Raw genomic sequence first — 8,584 nt, forward strand, 5'->3', positions numbered from 1 at the left:
TTATTTCAAAAAATTTGGGGAATTTTTCAATTTTCAATGAGAATACATAGACATAGACACATGGACTGAGCAATGTCAACATGAAATCATAGATGTATAATACTGGTCCATGCATGAAATTGGCTTTTTTTATAGAAAGAGAGAAATGATCGTCGGGAATCATTGAACTCTATGGGAACCCATAGAGTTCAATATCGGGAATTTACCTGTCTCTTTCCTCTATCTACGGTGTAGACCATTCAAAATTCTAGAAAGAGACAACTGTATTCCCGACGTGCGTTTTTCTCTGTCACTTTTTTTTTACGATATTTCATGCATAGATAGAAAGGGAAGGCACAGTCCATGTCTATACGTCTATGTGAGAATATAAATAATGGTTTTGAGGTTAAGTTGGTTTAATTTTAGTTGGGACAGTGAAAATACCATTTTTCGAGATATAAATTAAACGAATTAACGATTGGATTTAGTTATTTAAGCGCTGAACAGAAAATATATTAAAATTAGACTGATATAATACGAATATTGTCAATTTTTATAAGAACTTTAAAAAATCATATCTCCTAAATTACAAAAGTTTCCCGAAGTTGAGACATGTACCAATCGATTTTTCATACAATACTTTATCTAAGAAAAAATCGATGTTAAAATTAGAGGTGAGTACTAATCTCAACAGGAATAGCAAATGGAATCAACCTTATTTTCAACTTTTCATCTACGGACACGTACTTTTATATTCATAAATAATTCGTCAATGCATTATTGCTTTTGTCCAGCGTCTACTGGGACTGTACGGGCGTGAGAGGTGAGAGCATTGCATCGACGGCAAAATAGAAAATACGCTCGCCTGGCAATCCGTTGACGGATTCCGTTGCTGCTCGATGCGTTTCTACTGGACGTAGTTACAAATGTTAGCAGGCAAGCAGGTGGATTTATCCGTTGCGATGCAATCCGAGATCCGACTCGGCTCTCTTAATGGACACTCAACATCGTGTTATAAATTAACTTAATAGTTTAAATTAATCTTAGCATATTATCCGACGATCGAACTTATTTCATAGCTTTTTCATTGTTCTGTATGAATGGAATTAAATAAATACATTTTTTAATTTGATCTTCTTTATTTATTTATTTTTTTCTTTTTCCTCAGCTCCCATTCCTTGTTCCTTTTCTTCTATTCCTTTTTCCTGTTCTTCCTTTTCTTTTTCCTGTTGTTGTTTTTGTTTTTTTTCCTCTTCTTTTTTTTTTCTTCGTTCATTTTTTTTTCTCTCCTATTTTTCCTATTTCGGAAATTTTTACTTCGTCCTCTTCTGTTAGGGCGTCCTCTTTGTGATATGGCCTTTAATATAAAATAGTTCAGCTTATTTCGTAAACAATTTCATTTTTTACAATTCACTACATTTATGGATAGAAAGTGTTTTTTATTAAGGTTTTTCCCTAATTTCTTGTATCATACACCAAATTGTATGGTGTATGCAAATGAATAAAAATACAAAATGTAGGAAGAAATATCGGGTGAGAAGTCTCCTCTTTGGTTTCAGTTAGATTTCTTTATTGAGTATTGAGTATTTCTTCCTACATTCTGAATTAGTTAAGTCGACAGTTTCTTTTCCGAATAAAAATGCATATAAATTTTTTGACTTGAATTTTTTGCACGATATTTATTTATGCTTTTGATCCATACAGAATCGGCCACGATTGATGATATCTTAGATGTTTTTTCAAAATTTGTGCAGATTATCATTTAATGAAAATTTATAGAAGAATAAATCGCAGGGTTGATGTTTGATTTAAAGTTTTTTAACCAATCGATGAATGTTTTCTGACAATATATTATAGACATAGGTATGCCGATGACAAAGAGGTGATTTTTTAGAGGCAAGCTTGAAGGTCTACTGAGCAGGTTAATGCAAACCGCTCTCAGGATTATGGAAAAATGATGCGTGGAGGGAAGGCTAACTGTCAATCCTTCGAAGACAACACTAATTCCTTTCAAAAGAAAGAGGAATATTGACTTCAGAGCGCTGGTCCTAAATGGCTAGTCTCTGAAATTTTACAGTGAGTGCAAATATCTAGATGTTATTCTGGATAGCCAACTCAACTGGAGAAAACACATAGATAAAACTCTTTCCATAGCCACGGTGGCCATGTGAACTTGCAAAGACTCTTTGGAAAGACATGGGGCATAAAACCGAAAATGATATTGTAGCTATACACAGCGGTAGTACTCCCTATTGTCACTTATGCGTTTCTAGCATGGTGGACAAAAGCTGTATAGATCACCACACGCAGCCGGCTGCAGAAAATGTAAAGCCTGGCTTGTGTTGGTGTTACGGGAGCAACTGGGTTGGACATATGAAGATCTTGAATCAATTGAACTCTACCTCTTGGCAAAACCATCGGATGTTATGCCAATTATTTTCGATTTCGGAATGGTCATAGTTAAAAGTCTTAGTGCAATAAGTTTTGTAAATCATTTGGACAAAAAGTCATTCACATGGTTTACTGATAGATTAAAATCAGAAAGGGGTATAGGCAGGCATTGGCGTATATGGACTTAAACGAAGGATCTTTGAAGCCCTGGAAAGTGAACCCTCTATTTTACAGACCGAGATACTGGCTGTTTACTTATGCGCTCAGGAATGCCTTAAAATGAACTTCAAAGGGACGCATATCTATATCACCAGGGGTAGCCAGGCCATGCTGAGATCCCTGGAACTACATTGCCAGGGATCTCTGTTGACGTAGGAGTGCTGTAATATCATAATGCAACTGGCCGGAAACAATAAAATAACTCTACTCTGGTTACCAGGGCATTGTGGTGTGAGAAAGCCGATGAACTTGCAGAAAGAGCACCAAGGTTAACACCTCCTGGACCTGAACTTTTTTGTGGGCTTGAAAAAAACCAACGGTCCAACAATGGGAGTTGAACAATAGAATAACTTTCTGGAGAAACATTCCTGGGCTTACTCAGTCAAAGAAATTCGTGACGATTTCACCAACCCACACCAGAAAACCGCTGTCACGAGCTGAGCTTTGGGTGATGGTGGGACTGTTTGCAGGGCACTGTCGGTGCAAATGATATTTGGGAAAGTCAGCGGATGAGTTTTGTAGGCTCTATGGATCAGGAACAGAAACAGCTGAACACCTGGTACGTAAGTGTCTTGAGCTGGCGGATTTAAGAACTAAACATATGGGGAAACTGGTTCTGTGGATACTTATGAGATAACAGCTAAGATCCTTAAAGATGTTATCGGTTTTATCAATACCATTAACGACCTCCGTGGGTTCCGATGAATGAGTAGAGTAGAGAAAAAAAATTTACATGGTCGCAGTTCCCGAAAGGCTAATCGAGCTACAAGGAGCCAGTTCAAATAATAATAATAATAATAATAAATAATTATAGACATAAGGCTATTGGGTATTTCAATTACCTATCTTTAAAATCGTTGGAAGCAGTTGTTCAGTTACCTCGTTATTTATCGAATAGGAAATTTCTACATGTTCTTTTATTTCATTAATTTGTTTCGTATAATTGTTTTGTTGGGGCCATAGTTAACCGTTTGAAATTTTCTTTATTAATAATATTATTTTATTATTTCAGAACAAAAAAAATGAATTTTCTCTATATTTTGTAATTGCGATTTTTAAATTAATTGTAAGAAAAAATAATTTACTTACGTAATTGCACGCTCTCGCATACTCCATCATGAAAAATGAAGTTTCTGACTATATTCTGTAAGCAAGAAGATCAATTTTTGAAATATTTCGATTTATTATTATATCATAATTATGGTATTGTTATTATCAGACAGGGGATGTGAGAAAAAATGTAACAAACAAAAACTATAATTCAGTATTATATAGATTGAAAAAATGTAAATCGTAATAGGAAATGTTTTTAATAAGGTTTCGGTTGTACTCCGAAAAGTAGCGAAGTTTTATCATTTTGGAATTCCATTTTCCTTTCATTGTCAAGTAACATTTTTTTCCAATTGATTCGCTCTTGACAAATTAGGTATTTTAAGAATTTACGCAGGAGCCAATCGATTATTTAAATTTTTTAAATTATTTTGTTTCAGAGCGCTTCGATTAATCAAAGATTACTCAGAGTAAATTTATGAATACAACCATAATAGCCAGCAGGATTACGTTTACAAATAAGTAATTCCTGATACTTCGCTATCTTTTTTTTTGGATAATACTTATTCATATAATATCAAGAGTGAAACTTAAGTTATCCATGATTTCTTATGATCCGTATATACACTTTGGTTTCTTCTGGTTAGTAAGTAGGTTGTCCGTATATGTAGAATTCCTGACAATTCGGTTTGATATCTATCACCAGAGTTACCACTCTGGTAACTTTCGGTTTCCAAATGACGGACCATACGTGTGCTTGAAAAGGTGAAGTAGTTGGGGATATGAGATAATTTAAGCTGCATTCACAATCAATTCGCGGGCTGAAGTGCACTTCGGCACGAAATTTATCATTCGCAATAATCTTGGAACCAAATACTCAAATGAATCAAAAATGTAACTGATCAAAACATAAGCATCAGCATCATATATAGCCGGCACGAAATTCCTTGCCGAAGTGATAGTTTGCGACTTGCAAGAAATTTTGTCTTGAATTTCATTGTGAATGGTAACGGAGAACGCCATCTGCTAAGCTTCCGTGCCGAAGTGCACTTCGGCCTGTGAATTGATTGTGAATGTAGCTTTACAGAACATCAAATAGAGTAGAGAAAAGTTATTTACTGTTGATTGAGTCAAAAAAAATTATTGGGATACACAGTCACGTTCAAATTAGAAAACTCTTTTTAATTCACTGAGTAAATTTGTAGATTCCTGAAGATGCTAATAAAACAGTTACTCTAAACTCGAATGAATTAAAAAGAGTCTTCTAATTTGAACCTGACAGTGTATCCCAATAATTTTTGTTTGAACATCAAATGTAGATAATATATAATTATATTTTTTACGATGAAAATTCCGTTTTTAAAAACACAAACTTTATTTTGGAAATTTACAACAGTGACTAGAGACTACTCTATGTAATGAGACAAGCAAAGTAACTGATTGACTTCTGAATTAATTCTCCTCTTGCATCCTGAATGAATTGATATTTATAACATAGGGTTATCTTAAAAGAGATAAGGATGCAGGTGCACTATTGCGTAATGTTAATATTGTATGGCTATATGTAGATTCAAATGAGTAACAAACAAAAGTCTAATTTAAGTTAATAAGGGTTAGGATTATGTAATTCCTCCCCACCTTGGATAAAGGTATCTCCCAAAGGAGTAGCTTTACAATTAAAATGATTATTAAAATATTTGAAAGCTAAAAATGCAATTATTGCTAAAATTATCAATATTAAAATTATTAAAAATGTATGATTATTATTTTGGAAGTTCCATCCTTCCAACTCTTCTAAATGGATGTCAGGGATTTCTTCATCCTCTGTAGCATCATCTTCTCTCTTGGAGTATTTGTTAGGTACCATCTTGGGTAAAACGATGAATTTTTCTTCACTAATAACTGCAGTTGGGGAAATTTCTTTTTGACCATTACTGACGACACAACTTGTGCGTATAATAGCAATTGGAGGAACAAAATGCCATTTTGTTTGATGAGGGCAATCTTCTTTAATTTTTGTATTTTCCACGGAGAGGATATTTCCATCTTCTAATAACTTAAGGTTTGACGTAGGAACCATTTTTCGTCTTGTACAATTTTCGAAGTGGTTTTTCAAAATATTTTCCATACATATTGGCGGCTTGGATAATGAGTCTTGATCGCAGAGGAAATCATCTTCGACTGGATGACATTCACTTGTTGACCATTTTAATGTCTCTTCTTGTGAGAGCAAATAAGGATAGGTAAAGGGAAGGGTAAGATTGTTTTGAGGCAAATAGTAAAATTTATGTAAATCAAAACTATCTTCATAAATTGTTGGAATTGATATTAGAAAAAGTAAGATCTTGTCTTTGAAAATAACTTTTGTATGACACAATTGATAGTAATCTTTTATGTGATGCATTGGAATAATAGTGACATTTTTGACTAATTCTACGAATTTTGTATACGGTAGAATAGATTCATGTAAGAGATGTAATCTGGCAAATGAATTTCATCTAATGTATTCTTTATGTCTTTGATTTCAAATGTCATGAGATGCATTTGTTGAACATCCCTCAATGCTGGCACAATTTGCAGTAATTTAAGATTATCATTTAATTTTTTAAATTTATCATTATATTTATCCTTAAGGTCATTTACAATAGTCGCGATCTGTTTTTGATTCCTCATGAGTGTCTTCTCATTTTTCTCTATGCTATTAAAATAAGTTCTATAAAGTTCTTCATCATCAGAATCTAATGTTTCAAATAGTATTTTAGAAATCTTGCCACCAAGGTTAATTAATCCTCTTTTAATTCTAGTTTTTCATTTAAAAGTTCCTCGAACGTATTAGTATTAATTTCATTAGAATGTAATAAATACTCGTAATTAGCTGTAGCTGCAAAACCCAACTGTTGATGCTTCAGTGCTTCAATTTCTACTTGATATTGAAAAATTATATCTTGTATCTTTTTTAAATCAATATGATAGATTAATTGCAAATTCTTTCTCGTTACGTAAGCCTTTCCTAGCAAAATAGGCAAAATATTATTTTCTATTGGAATTATTTCGAAGGGATTGATCAAAATTATCATTTCGCATAATATAAGAAGGAAGCTCGTTTTCAGGAGCATTATGTCTGAAACAAAATAAACTATTTTTTCTTTCGTTGTTTAAGAATTCTTTTATGATAAATATGCTTATTCTTTTTATCTTGAATACGATGTGAATCAATTTCTCGAGCATCTATCTTTTTAAATACCGGATCTAGTTTTCTGGTGATAGGATTTTTAATATAAGTAGGATTATCATTTAATGGATGGTCTTCTTCAGCGGACCTTTTTTGATTTATGTTTTCCAAACGATTAATACTTTTATGCTTTCTTTTTTCTAATTCTTTCGAAATATCATTGAGATTTTCCACATAATTTTCAACATAATCTTGTATTTGTTCATTATGAGTTTTTTCGATGGGTAATGAATAATTTAAATCTGCTTTGATTATTTGCATTGGAGTCATTTCTAGACTCGAATGATTAGAATTGTTATAACTTAATAAAGCAAGAGCTAATTTATTTTGAAAAGTAGAATTTCTATCATCAATAGTACGTAATTGCTCAATTAGTGTTGAATGAAATCTTTCCACAATTGCATTAGAATTTGGATTGTAATTCGTGATATAATGAATTTCGATTTTATGTACTTTACAAAAATCTTGAACGACACTATTTTTAAATTCTAATCCGTTGTCACACGTGATTTTAGAGGGTACACCATAATGACTAAAATACATTATTAATTTGTCAATTATTTCCGTTCCTGTTTTCTGAATTAGAGGATAACATTGTCCTAATCTTGAAAATGAATCTACTATACTTAAACAGTAGGTTTGACCAAATCTTATGGTATCACAATAAACATGTGTAAAGGGTTTTGATCCTATTGGGTTAGGTTTGAATTGAAGTTGTATAGGAGTTCTTTCGTATTTACTCTTTTGACATATTTCGCATGAGTTAATATAATTCCGTACATCTTTATTCATATTAGGCCAATAATATTTTCGTCTCAAACTAATTAAATTTTCGCTTACACCACGATGTCTAGTTTTAGTTTCATGATATTGTTGGATTCGTAAAATTTGTTCTTCTTTATCTTCAACATCTTCAACAAATAATTTAGAAATTTTAAATTTAATAGTTTTATGATCAAATTTATCTTGTAGGATTCTAATAAGGGATTCTTCTAACTCTTCGGATTGAAAATATATCGTGTAAGGTTTTTCAGGACGAACATATTCTTTAATGAATTTAAATAAATCATTATCAATTGAATTTATCGAAACACGAAATCTTATTTTATCTCCAAATAACTTCGTTTTGGTAACGTTATAATTTGATGCCATTTTGAATATTATTTGCAAAGGGTATGCATTTAAACATCGTTCCGTATATGGTAACTCTAAAATTGGATTTTCTACGTTACTATGGACAGTAAAATCATCATTTTCATCATCATTATCTCGATTCAAATCATCTTCAATATTATCTTCATTATTATCATCATTATTATTATTATTTTCATTCAAGTGAGTTCCTTCATTATTATCATTATTAATATTCTGATTCGAATTATTAGTATTTTTATCATGAGCATTCAAGAGCTCTAAACATTCATCTAATTCTTCTTCAGTAACTTGATTTATCATTGACGCTAATTCGTCTTCATCTACTTCTTCATAAGTAGCTTCTTTAATCAATTTCATAAATTCTTCATATTCAATACCATTAAAATCAATATTTTTATTATTTATTTCCTTTTTTTTTTTTACTTCGAATATTATATATCATTATATTTATATTTGAATGCATAAAGATGAATTGTATCATTTTGAATATTATAGACCATTCCAATTGGTCTAGACCACACGCAATTCGTGGTAACGCTAAATATTTCTCATTATTAT

The 8,584-nt window shown here is 31.9% G+C and overlaps 1 long non-coding RNA gene across 1 annotated transcript; it reads left to right on the top strand.

The window, feature by feature from the left end:
* Nucleotides 1–275: 275 nt before the first annotated feature.
* On the top strand, nt 276–1,111 carry LOC123321540. Its single transcript, XR_006538880.1, has 2 exons — nt 276–653; nt 774–1,111. It is a non-coding gene; the product is annotated as an uncharacterized LOC123321540 (long non-coding RNA).
* Nucleotides 1,112–8,584: the final 7,473 nt, after the last annotated feature.

Source organism: Coccinella septempunctata, chromosome X (assembly GCF_907165205.1).
Source record: "Coccinella septempunctata chromosome X, icCocSept1.1, whole genome shotgun sequence".
NCBI lineage: Eukaryota > Metazoa > Arthropoda > Insecta > Coleoptera > Coccinellidae > Coccinella > Coccinella septempunctata.